Raw genomic sequence first — 13,000 nt, 5'->3', positions numbered from 1 at the left:
TAGCATCTGGCTGGCATGGCTCTAGGTTCGATTAAGATTCAGAAATATGTGACACAATTTTTTAGTCGCTCAAGCTCAAGGAAACATACATACCCCGATAGTACATGTTTGTTTGTTGAGACAGAATATATACTCCCTCCATCCATGAAAAAATGTCTTAACTTTGCCAAAATTTGGATGTATCTATATATGTCCAAATTTAGATAAAGTTGAGACATTCTTTTATGGATGGAGGAAGTATGAAGTATGAAATTACCCATAGAAAAATATCGTGCGCTGATTGAGAGTTTAACAGGAAGCTAGTGTCACCATCTAGGCTTGTAAAACAATTCCTCCCTGCCAAAAGAAAGAAAGAACATCACACCTTAGGACTGAAAAAAATGAAGACGGCTAGTAGCATATGGAGCTACTTGCCGTGATTAATTGAAGCGCACGCCCAACTCTTGATCTTACCGCACCCATGGTGAAACCTCACAATGGCCATCGTATTCAGTTGTTCATGCATGTCCATGGCGCCGACAATGGTGTTGTCCATATGACCGTATACCATATAGATCGGCCTTGTCCTCCTCAGCAATTCCAGTGCTTGGAACACCTACACGGATGTCAAGAGTTAATTAGTAAGTAACCTGTGTATAATTTTATTTAATGAGAGATCCAAGTTTGGTCATAGACTGAGTTTTCATTCACTTGCACCTGAATTTTTTCTAAGCTAACAAACCAAGTAGAAGGTGGTGACCATTTAGTGATTTTGTTAATAATAGAAATTCATAACGGATTACAAAAATCATTTGTATCAATGTAACGCTAGGTCTAGGGAAACACATATTTCGAAATTACGATATCAAAACTGAAAAGGAGTTAGAGATTACAAAGTTCAGAAAAATGAAAATTCCTTGTTTGCCTCTTTTTTTTTTTTTGCTCCACAACGTTGAGACATGCATATATAATAGAGTTCTATATTGCAATGCGAAGAAACAGACCGTAGCATTAAGGGAAATCTCACCTGCTGTTACCTGGATTTGGGATGTTCGTCAGTGTTCGTGAAGCAAGTTTTAATTCCATGGATAAATCCCTCTTGCATGGATGCATGGCCGCATGTTATATTCCGGCTGCGTGCATGAAATTAGCATCACCAGTGAAGCATATTTGTATTCACTAAGCGTGTTCTATAAAATTATTAGATCGAACGGTATTGAAATACATAGCAGTAAGAAAAGCAACCGATCAAGCCTGCGGCTGGTCGGCTGGCGACCACATGGGCGTGGATTGGTGCAGCATTAGATACAGATCCTCCGTCCATCCACCATCTGAATCCCATGTACCTGCAAGGAGAGCAAAACGGAAGGAAACAAAATCGACCTAATAGAGGCCAGGGAAAGATCAATCACCAGAAAACAGATTGAAGAAACAATAGCCAAGAGAAGGAGAGCCGGCGGTATATACCTTCCAATCAGAGCAAACAATTGAGACGGATCTGGATTACAGGCACGTAGACCGGTGGTCTATTGGCCTAACCGCTCATCATGGGAACAAACTGCGGCCAGATGTACCTTCAATCGGAGGAACCCAAGATCCATTGATGTCTGCACCACATAGAGGAAATACATGAGACTGGGACCATGGAGGCGTGCAGGCATGGAGGCGTGCAGGCAACAATGCAATGCCATGTTGATCCTTGAAGATGTATGCACTAGGGCATTAAAAATCTGCTTTTTTTTTATTTATGCGATTGAAGACTACACATTGTGGAGAAAAAAAGGAAAACAAAAAACTAACGGTGAGAGACATGTATAATGGCAATGGTGGGTAATTTTTTAACTTAAGTCTAATCCAATGGTTAGAGATTTTCTGTCTATCAATTAGATGGCCAGATGTTTCTGATTTTTGTGAGATTTTCTAACGATTTCTCTAAATTCTGGTGAGCCCACTACACATTGTGGAGAAAAAAAGGAAAACAAAAAACTAACGGTGAGAGACATGTATAATGGCAATGGTGGGTAATTTTTTAACTTAAGTCTAATCCAATGGTTAGAGATTTTCTGTCTATCAATTAGATGGCCAGATGTTTCTGATTTTTGTGAGATTTTCTAACGATTTCTCTAAATTCTGGTGAGCCCGTAATTTACTTTTAATATATAATAATAGATATAGATGATAAAAATTTACGAAGTTTAACTTTGATCAAACCTTATATATATGTAACATATATATTTTAGGCAGGAGGGAGTAGCTTAGACCAGAATACCAGATGCAAGCACATACCGATGTCGGGAGTGCCCGTGTTGGGCGTGGGCGAGCTCCCGGAACCGGAAGTCAACAAGCTGAATGACCATGAGAGCAACTGGTGCAGCTCGACGGACGAACCGGTGGCTGCTGAGAATCCCATCGCCACTTGCTCAGGCAGAGCAGTCCTGAGGTCAACCTTTGCGCTCATGTTGAAGGTTACAGTTGCGCCATGGAACTTGGGGCTATAATTGAACCGCAGCTCGACGTCCATCACGCCGGTGCTGCCGTTGTAGTCGACCCGCGCGCTCATCTATCCGTTGAGGCTGAAGCTGGGCAGCGAGACGTTTGCCACCGACTTGATGGAGTTCACATCGATGCCCATGTGGTCGTAGGTCAGGCTGGGGTCCCAGCTGTCGTTGAACGTGTCGAACTCGACGGGGACAAACCGGTGCTTGCCGGCGACAGCGTCCACGCAGTCGCCCGTGCAGAGGCCCAGGGCGCCACCCTGCGAGCTGGGAGGGATGGCGGACGGGTATTGGCCGAGGAAGAAGGCCATGCCGTCGCCCTTGTTGTTCACGTCCGTGACGTTGATGGCGAAGGAGAAGGAGGTGGTGAAGCTAGCCGCCTCGCCCGTGGCCTTGTCCCGGAGCGGCACCAGCTGCGCGTATGCCACACGGCCAACGTTGGAGGAGATGCTGGTCCCGTACGAGTTGGCCGTGAGGTCGAACAGACCTCCATGGAACGCGGCGACGCCGGCTGTCGTGAAGTCAGCGAGGCTGAACGTAGAGGAGTTGGAGAGTTGAAGTCAAAAGAGAGGGGCGCCGCGTGAAAAGCCATGGTCACAGAGACAGAGCGAAAAGCATATCACCAGCGAGATAAGGAGAAGAGAACGCGTTCTTGAGATCATCATGGCAATGCGCTAGTGTGTGTGCTCGTGGTCTTGGCCGCCGCTTTCGTTCGAGGAGCTCTTCCTCGTCCGTTGGTCGTCTTGGCCTGCTTATTGGGGACGGCCAGGCGCAGTCAACTTCTGGGTCGTCGTCGTCTTCTACAGGGCATAGAAGGCTACATGATCGAATGTAAGTAAAGTGACATGCGTAGAAAACTACTACTATCAGTTACCTCAACATCAGGTTATATAGGTACTCCACCGTTCAACCTGCTTTGAGGTTCTAAACTTGCAGCATTCCGTATTTCGCTGCGTCGTCTCCCTCTCACCATCCCCATCATACATTCATACTTATGGTCAGACGCGACGTGTTATACCCGCTTCTCAGACTGCTAGGCTGAAATTCCGGGTGTGGCCAGTGTTTGGTTACCAGGAATTAACAGTCAAATCACGTCACTAAATTTTAGTTGCAATATATTATAACTCATGACTAGCACAAATTACCAAGCAAATCTAATGGTTTAGAGTAATTTTTTTAGTTGAATCCACACTTGCAACTAAAAAATCTCAGTTGCAACATCATTTGCAACTGAGAAACCAAACTTGCAACTCATATACATTAATCAGGATGCGATCAAACGATCTAGGACTTAACTGAGAACGAACTTAGTTCTCGGCTAGCTAATAACTACCAAATCCCGGGTTTGAATGTTCTGAGTTGACTGAGAACTTGCTTCGTTCTCAGTTAGATGATGTCATCAAATCTCAGTTGCAACTCATGTTGCGACTCATGACTATCACCAAGAAAATCTAACGTATAGAATATTATTACTTTTTAGTTGCATCCCCACTTGCAACTAAAAAAAACTCAGTTACAACCTTAATTGCAACTGAAAAAATCAAGTGCAACTCAACTTACAAGTTAACTCATATGCACGAATCACAATGCAATCAAACAGTATAGAACTTGACTGAGTGTTAACTTAGTTCTCATCTAACTGAACTAGCAAATCCCTTAAATTCTTGGCCATGTACCAGAAATTCGATGTTGTAGAAGTTTCTACGGCCTAAAATCAACAATAGTTTAAAAGATATGCACGGGCCGCTCTATATTTTGGGGAAACTCTTCTGATAGGGCGTGGGTCCCTGTAAAAATTGTGAATCTGCCAGATAGATGGGAATCTACTCGGACGACATCGTCTGTCCTTCGACCTCTGCTTATACATTGCATGTTACGGTGCCAACGGTACAATAGGGTAGATACATATTCAGTACAATACACGTGTGTGTATACCTATCGATAACATCCTCACTTAGTCACAACTTTCTCATGTTGACATTATGCTTCAAATCTTCGAAACCACATGCAGGAAGCGGTTTTGTAAAACCATCGGTCACCTTAATCCTTTAATGGAATCGAGCGAATCTCTAGTTATTTGTAGATAATCCTTGTTCTCACAAAGTGAAAGTCAATCTCTATAGGCTTTACTTTAGCATGAAATAGCTGACAAGTATGTTGCGCCCATGTTATTGCACCACAAGCACGGCGTGATTGTGTCAACTTGATTTCAAGTTCCTCACACAACAACTAAACCCGCAAGATTTTTGGTGTAGCATTTGCTACATACTTGTACTATGCCTCTCTTGTGGGACATGATGTACTGGATCTAGACATTGTGGCTTGTTTCTTGGCACTCAAATATATAAGTTTTTGTCCAAAGAAAATAGCAAAGCCTCATGTTGATCGACGACCATCACATCATGTCCAATTTGCATTTGAAAAAGCACTAACTAGTGTATAGTTGGATCTCATGAGAGTTAGACCAACACAAAATGTATGCTTAACATATCTCAAGATACGCTTTGTTGGTGTCCAGCACGGAGTAGTAGGAGCCTGCAAATATTTACAAACTTATTAACTGCATAAAAAAAATGAGGCCTTGTGATCTTTTATGATGCTAGGAGTGGGGTAGGTCGTAGGTGAGCCTTTCCAATCTGTCATACCAACACGAGCTTGAACATGCTGAGCATATTTTGATTGACTTAATAACAATCCATCATTCATCATCTAAACTTCAGTTACCATAAAGTAATGAAGATTACCAAGATCTTTTAGTGTGAACTCCTTGCTCAAATCTTTCAACAAGGCATATGTTCCAGCTTGAGAAGAGTTAGCAACTATAATATTGATTTATGGTTTTACGACACCAACATAGCGTTATTGTAGTACTTAACAACAACAGGCATTTATTAAAGATCGATCACATGGGAGCTTTGCTAAATGGACACTACACAATCCTGCAACTGTGTTGTCAGCCACGTTCACATCCAAACTGTGATTTCGAAATCGCATATTATACTTTAGGTTGCTACGGAACTACTGTAATCAACCATAAAGATTTAAATAGTTTTTAATAAGAACAAAACAATATAAAGTAAACTAAAACAAATATTAAACTAAATAGATTGTATTTATAGATTGAATCGAATGAGAGGAGGTTTTTAGGCTTCGGTCTCACTAGTACTAGATGTGCGAATATATGTGATCCATTATTTACAAGAGATTCTTAGACGAGTAAGTGTTCCCCATTTGATTATCGGGTTGTCACACTATATGCACTATGCATAATTCTCGTGTGTCACTCGCAGGGCAAGAGTATACTTCTGAATCAAAGGATCTCATGAACTCATCTTTGTAACTTAGGGCACTAGATGATACCTCAACCTAGAACCAAATCAATCATCACAAATGTATGAATAACAAAACATAGATAAATGTATTATTGAGATCACAATTCAATCTTACAAATACAAAAACTTGGAGAGAGATGGGGGCATTGATGGAGATGGCAATGATGGCCGGTGCGCACGGCCATGGGCCGGTGCCCGATGGTGATGGTGGCGCTCCCTTTCTCCTCCTTTGCCTTCAATGCTCCCCTAACCGAACTTGACACCTAGGAAAACTCGAGGAACAATTGGGGACAAAATCTGTGGAGAATCCCATCAGATCCAGGTGTTTTCGCAATGCAATATGGAGTAGTTACAAGCACTAAGACTTGACCATTTCAATGGTGGAAAGAATCCAATTTTTCCATCGCAAGGTAATAAAGCTCCAAGACTGTGATTTTAAACCCCTCGTCCATACAAATCCAACGAGCTGAAGACGATCTAAATCGGAGTTCGTATGAAGAAATGACACTCAAATTATCGCAGTATCTAGAGAACTTAACGACTAGTTGTACGGTCATCCATGACCGTACCATGCGTCCTGGGTTGCGAAAACACATGGATCTGATTCGATTCTCCATGGACTTCATCCCCATTTGTTCCTCGACTTCTCCTAGGTGCCAAGGTCGGTTAGGGAAACATTGAAGGAAAAGGAGGAGAAAGGGAGCGCCACCATCACCATCGGGCGTCGGTCCATGGCCGTGCGCACCGGCCATCATTGCCATCTCCATTAACGACCCCATCTCTCTCCATAGTTCTTGTATTTTTAAGATTGAATTGTGATCTCAATAATACATTTATCTTTGTTTTGTTATTCATACATGTGTGATGATTGATTTGGTTGTAGGTTGAGGTATCATCTAGTGCGCTAAGTTACAAAGATGAGTTCACGAGATCCTTTGATTCGGAAGTATACTTTTTCCTTGGGAGTGACACGCGAGAATTATGCGTAGTGCATACAATGTGACAACCCGATAATCAAATGGGGAACACTTATTCGTCTAAGAATCTCTTGTAAATAATGGATCACATATATTCGCCCATCTAGTACTAGTGAGACCGAGGCCTAGAAACCACCTCTCATTCCATTCAATCTATAAATAATCTATTTAGTTTAATATTTGTTTTAGTTTACTTAATATTGTTTTGTTCTTATTAAAAACTATTTAAAACTTTCTAGTTTATTATAGTAGTTCCGTAGCAACCTAAAGTATATTACAGTATATGTGATTTTCAAACCACAGTGTGGGTGTGAACGTGGCTGCACTGACAACATAGTTGCAGGGTTGTGTAGTGTCCATTCGGAAAAGCTCCCATGTGGTCGATCTTTAATAAATGCTTGTTGTTGTTAAGTACTGCCATAAATCAATATTATAGTTGCTAACTATTCTCAAGATGGAACATATGCCTTGTTGAAAGATTTGAGCAAGGAGTTCACATTAAAAGATCTTGGTAATCTTCATTACTTTATGGTAACTTGAGTTTAGAAGATGAATGATGGATTATTATTAAGTCAATCAAAATATGCTCAGGATATTCAAGCTCGTGTTGGTATGACAGATTGTAAAGGCTTGCCTATTGGGAGTACCATTTGTGGTGGCAGTGGGAGAAGTGTTAGGGTCTTTGTTTGATAGCATGAATAGTAGTGAGCTCCCTGACCCTCGGGCGACGATGGCGTGCCGCCCCGGGGCAACTTCTCTCCGCCCCTCGCCCCCCCCCCCTCCCCCCTCCTCATCCTCAATCCCTCTCTCTGCCTCCGCCGAAGGTGTGGCCGGGCAAGGCTCGTGCGGCAAGGCGGCGGCGGGGTCCCGGACAGGCGCGGTCTTGGGGTTGGAGTGCGGCGCCCGTTCTTCTCTGACAGCAGCGGTGGTTAGTGGCAGCGGAGGCTGATATTCTACAGCGGCAGCGGGTGGGCAGAGGCGGCGTGGTGTTGGGCCTGCTCTGGTCCCGTCAGGGCCACGGTGGCGCGCCGGTGTGCCTGTCGGCCTAGATGGGTGGAGATCTTTGTGCTTCCCTTTCCACATGGGATGGTCAGCGGTGCTGGGACCTGACCTGAATAAAGGCGGCGGTCCTTGGGTTTCTCTTGTGCAAATATGAAGACCTCCTGAGGCATGTCCTGCTTGATCTGGTCGGAGCGTTGAGTTCCGGAAGGCTCCGTCGGTGAATGTAACAGTGCATCTCTTGCCTGGAGTTTGCTGGATCGGGTGGTATTCGGTCGTGCGCACCCATGCTTTTATTCCGACCGTTTGGTTCTAGAGGGAGCGGCGCGAAGCTCTTTTCTTTCTTGCCATCGGGTGACTTTTTGTTCCATGGTGAAGTCAGAGACGGAGAATATCATGAAGGCTAGATTAGAGGACTTGCAATGGAGGTTCAAGTCTCTACGCTATTGAGGGACTGGCTTGGTGTTTCGGGCTTCGCAGCAGCAGTATGAATGTGGGGGCGGCAACACAGGTGAAGTTCATATTCTAACCTCTCAGGGTGAAAATCCAAGGTCTGGCTTTAATTGGTTGTGCACGGCAATAACCTTGTTGAAGGCATTGTTTTGAGGGTGTGGACTATATTCAGGGTAAAAACATAAGATCTTTTGATCGGGTGACGAAGGTGTTTGCGCACTATTCCCTTCTTGCAGGCATCGCTTTTGGAGAGTCTGAAGTTCAGGTGTTGTCCTGGTGGCGGATGTATTGTTGCTGCTAGGGCTGGAATACCGTCGCGGGACTTTTTTATTTCTTAGTTTTCTTTTTCTTTTTGGTTGTGTGCATCCCTACTACCATTAGGGTATTGCGTTGTTACAGATCTGGGTGTAATTGGTATCTCTCGGTGTAATTGGTATCTCTCGATATTAATATATTCCCTTTGTCGAAAAAAAATGAATTTCATCATCATTTCACGCAATTATTTCATTTTACCATCTATGGAGGTGTTCATCGAGGAAATGGATGTCTCCAAGTCCTTGATATCCTTCATAGTAGCCGCAACCTTACTAGGATCCACCTCGTCGGTCATACTATCTTAGGCGGTAAAGCCCGAATTAAGAGCATGTGCTCTTATACCAGTTGAAAGGATTGTATGGCCACCTAGAGGGGGCTGAATAGGTGCTAATCAAATTTTGATTCTTATTCAATTTAGACTTGAGACAAAAAGGTAAATTCTTTAGATTTGCAACTATGTGAATGGACCTATATGACAAGATGCAAACAAGCAACACAAGATACAAGATACAAGATACAAGTAGTGAAGTGCCATAAAGGATAGAAGTAACCGAGGTGAAGTACGTGGAGACACAAGGGTATGCTTCCCGTAGATCCTTCCTTTTGAGGGTAAGTACGTCTACATTGGAGGAGTGTCGTGACACGAAGGCCTACCAACGCCACAAAGGCCTCACCCTATTCTCCGGTAAGAGCAAACAATAAAGGTTAGCTCACGCTCCACTAAGCAGTAGCCTTCGAGGTGGCAACCGACACCTTTACACAAAGGTTGGGGCACACATCCATAACTTGATTGGAGGCTCCCAACAACCGACCACGGAGCTTTTACAACACAAAGCAAGCTCTGAGGGAGACTTCTCACAAAGATAGTGCTTCACAACATGGATCTCCTAGAAACAAGTGGGATAGACAAATCCCTTTGGTGGAAGTGTAGATCTAGGGTTCCTCCCTTGATTCCCAAGAGGGAAACAAGATTGAGTGGCTAGGGAGAGAGCATTGAGATTTGAGCTTTGTAACAATGGAGATAAAAAAAAACAGCATATAGGCATAAGGCCCCCTGGGAACAATTATCATTCATTTGGGCATAATAAAGAATCATTACTAAAGAGAACAACATCATAAACAAGCATAGTATTTGTAGTGTGCAACTCATTGTCAACCTCACCTTCTTGGTGTTCCTCCTCTTTTTCTTGTGATACATGCAAATGGTTATTTTCGGGAACTACAGATTTACGTTGTTCCTTGCTCTCTATCATAAGCGCATTCTCACTAAGATGTTCTTTACGATGGTCAACGATACTCTTCAAGGTTTCTTATGCAATTTTTAAAAACTCACTATGTTAACTCATCATCAATACCATGACTTTTCGGAACATCTCATGGGAACCTTTATAGAGTACAAACTCTTAAGATTTCACTAGTAGCATCACCATTGTTATAGGACACTAAAGATTCATCATAAGTTTGCGAACATTGAAAATGAAAGATCCCTCTACAAATATACTTGGAACATATTATTTGATATGAATAACTTAATATATGAGCATAATAGTTTATTTGATAATACATATCACTTACCTGTGGATCATCGTGGGGTATGTGTTCTTTCTAGTGACATCTTCATTATTATCATCCCTTGTCTCCACCACCGCAGGCTTTATCTGTTCAAATATATTTATCTCAAAGGACATGGTTACACTACATGAAAAGTTCTGATAGACAACGTCTCAAAATCGTCCGCTAAGGGGTATTTTTCGTCGCCTATGGGCCTAACCCGACGATATGGGTTCTGTTGTGGAAAACTGCGTCAGGCAAAGTCCTACGACGATTTTTTCGGTCCGTCGCGCTTGGGCGCCCTTCCGCCACGGAAAATCGGACCGTTGCCCAAGTGTTTCCGGGAGCCCGTTGACTGCTGACGTCATGCAAACTGACACGTGGCAGACGCCGTTAATTGGCAGTTAACGGCGTTAACCGGCTGAAACCCCGTGGTAGATGGTAGGCCCACACGAGGCCTGCCACGTCTTAAGCGGGCCGGCCCATTAAGTTTGCGGGCCGGGCTAGCTGACTTAGTTTGACCGGTCAACTATATAGCTGGGCTGGTCCATTAGTTACGTGGGCCGGCCTAACCTCTAAGGTTGATCGGTCAAAACTTTAATGGGCCAGCCCACTAAGCATGTGGGCCGGGCCGAATGCACTCGATTGACCGGTCAACAAGCAAAAGGGCCGGCCCACAAGACATGTGGGACCCACTTTCCTGGTACCGGGCCGGCCCATTTACAAAGTGGGGTCCACATTAAAGCAACTGGGCCGGCCCAAGAAGACAGTGGGCCGGCCCAATTAGCATGTGGGTCCCACTTCTGCTATCGGGCCGGCCCATTTAGTACGTGGGGTCCACATTAGATCAAATGGGCTGGCCCAACAAGCCAGTGGGCCGGGCCAAAAGCGCCGGTGGGTCCCACTTTCCTGTTAAAGGGCCGGCCCATTTAGTATGTGGGGTCCACCATATAGGAAGTGGGTCGGCCCAACAATATAGTGGGCCGGGCCAAAAACACAGGTGGGTCCCACTTTCCTGTTAAAGGGCCGGCCCATTTAGTATGAGGGGTCCACCATATAGCAAGTGGGCCGGCCCAACAAGATAGTGGGCCGGGCCAAAACACTGGTGGGGCCCACTTTCTTGTTAAAGGGCCGGCCCATTTAGTATGTGGGGTCCACCATATAGCAAGTGGGCCGGCCCAACATGCTAGTGGACCGGGCCAAAAACACGAGTGGGTCCCACTTTTCGTTAAAGGGCCGGCCCATTTAGTATGTGGGGTCCACCATATAGCAAGTGGGCCGGCCCAACACGCTAGTGGGCCGGGCCAAAACACAGGTGGGTCCCACTTTCGTCTTAAAGGGCCGGCCCATTTTGTATGTGGGGTCCACCACAAAAGCAAGTGGGCCGGCCCAGTAGGTGGTGGGGTCCACCTTAAAGCAAGTGGGCCGGCCCAATAAAAGTGTGGGGTCCACATTAAATCAAGTGGGCTGGCCCAATAAGTAAGTGGGCCGGCCCGTTTAGTTGTTGTTTATATGCCGGCGTAATAGGCGCTTTAGGATTTTGCGGGCCGGCACATATGTGATTTCGCTTAATTGGGCCGTTTAAGGGATGGGAATTCGTGATTTAGATATCGAGAATATTTACGCAAGCATTGATTTACGTCGGATAGCCTCACTTACCACAAGCACCAAAGAAAAATGCGCGAAAGAACTATAAAAACTAACTAAATATTACATAAGCTGCAAGGCATTGAAAAAATATTACAGAACCCAGATAAATTGAATGGTAATTAAACCTAGCAATACAATGAAGGGATCCGGCAATCTTTTAAGTTGTCCATGCAGCACCTATATCTGAAACAAAGACATTACAAGTTAAGACAGCAACAATGGAAAGGCAAAGACACTACAATATTGTTTGCCAAAGAATTTGGAACTCATCATTTCGTCGTTATAACAAGATCATTGTAATGCGCACAATAAGCAAACAAAGAGTGCATGCCGCATACCAACAGCCAATATAACAGAGCATGTAAAATGAAACAGCAGACTTACTACTGTCGAGTCCCATGCAAACCAACATGTTGCTGGCCCTTAAAACCGTGAGCGGGGCCTGGTCAGCCTTTGCAGAGCCGGGGAGCCTAGAGCTGCGGCTGGTGAGACCTCAGGCGGCGGCCCTTGTGCTCTTCTGGTCACGCGAGGCGTTGCCGAAGTGCAGGGCGTGCCACACACGACCTATACACAGGTCGGTGATGAGTTGCCTCGCTTAGTTTCTGGGCATACATGTAAACGTTAAATACGGGCCTCGATCGGCTCTCGAGGCTATCGTGAATCGGCTCAAGAGCCGATCCACCCACATGATCGTACGGTGCCCGACATACTTGGTGGTCTGGCAGTCAAGATGAAGCCAATGGGAATCTACGACGGTTAGGGTTTTCACTTGCATACTTAGGATCATCCTACTCCGAGGCTGGGCCTTGCGGCCACGCACGGTGCTCGTAAGCCGATCCTAAACAAGGCCAAAAAACCAACAAGTTGATCCTAGGAACATCCCGGTTTAGGACTTGCGAAGCCGCCACCTACCGTGCCACTAGATCCACCACACATTGTAAAGGCCAAACTATTGCGGATATTAAACTAATCCTTGTATAGAACAAAGGAGCAGTAAATGTGACGGATCAGATCTGCGAATAATGAGTCAAGCGGGGTGCCGCCCCCACCACTGAGAGAGAGGCGTGAGGACTGGCTAGAATATGCAAGGGTTGCACCCTACTACGTAAGCATGCATAAACAGAAGAACAATGCTAACCACTAACACATCTAATGATAGCTACGTTGCTGCGCCATCAAAGCAGCTTCGGTGCGAGCAGCGCATGGACAACGTGGGGCTTGTAGCTGCCTAGATGGCAAGATGCGATCT

At 44.8% G+C, this 13,000-nt stretch overlaps 1 pseudogene; it reads right to left on the bottom strand.

Moving 5' to 3' along the window:
• LOC124689901 overlaps nt 1–10,238 on the bottom strand; it is a 74,417-nt pseudogene extending 64,179 nt beyond the window's left edge.
• Nucleotides 10,239–13,000: the final 2,762 nt, after the last annotated feature.

The sequence above is a fragment of the Lolium rigidum genome, chromosome 2 (genome assembly GCF_022539505.1).
Source record: "Lolium rigidum isolate FL_2022 chromosome 2, APGP_CSIRO_Lrig_0.1, whole genome shotgun sequence".
NCBI lineage: Eukaryota > Viridiplantae > Streptophyta > Magnoliopsida > Poales > Poaceae > Lolium > Lolium rigidum.
This window is presented reverse-complemented; position numbering and strand designations above follow the sequence as displayed.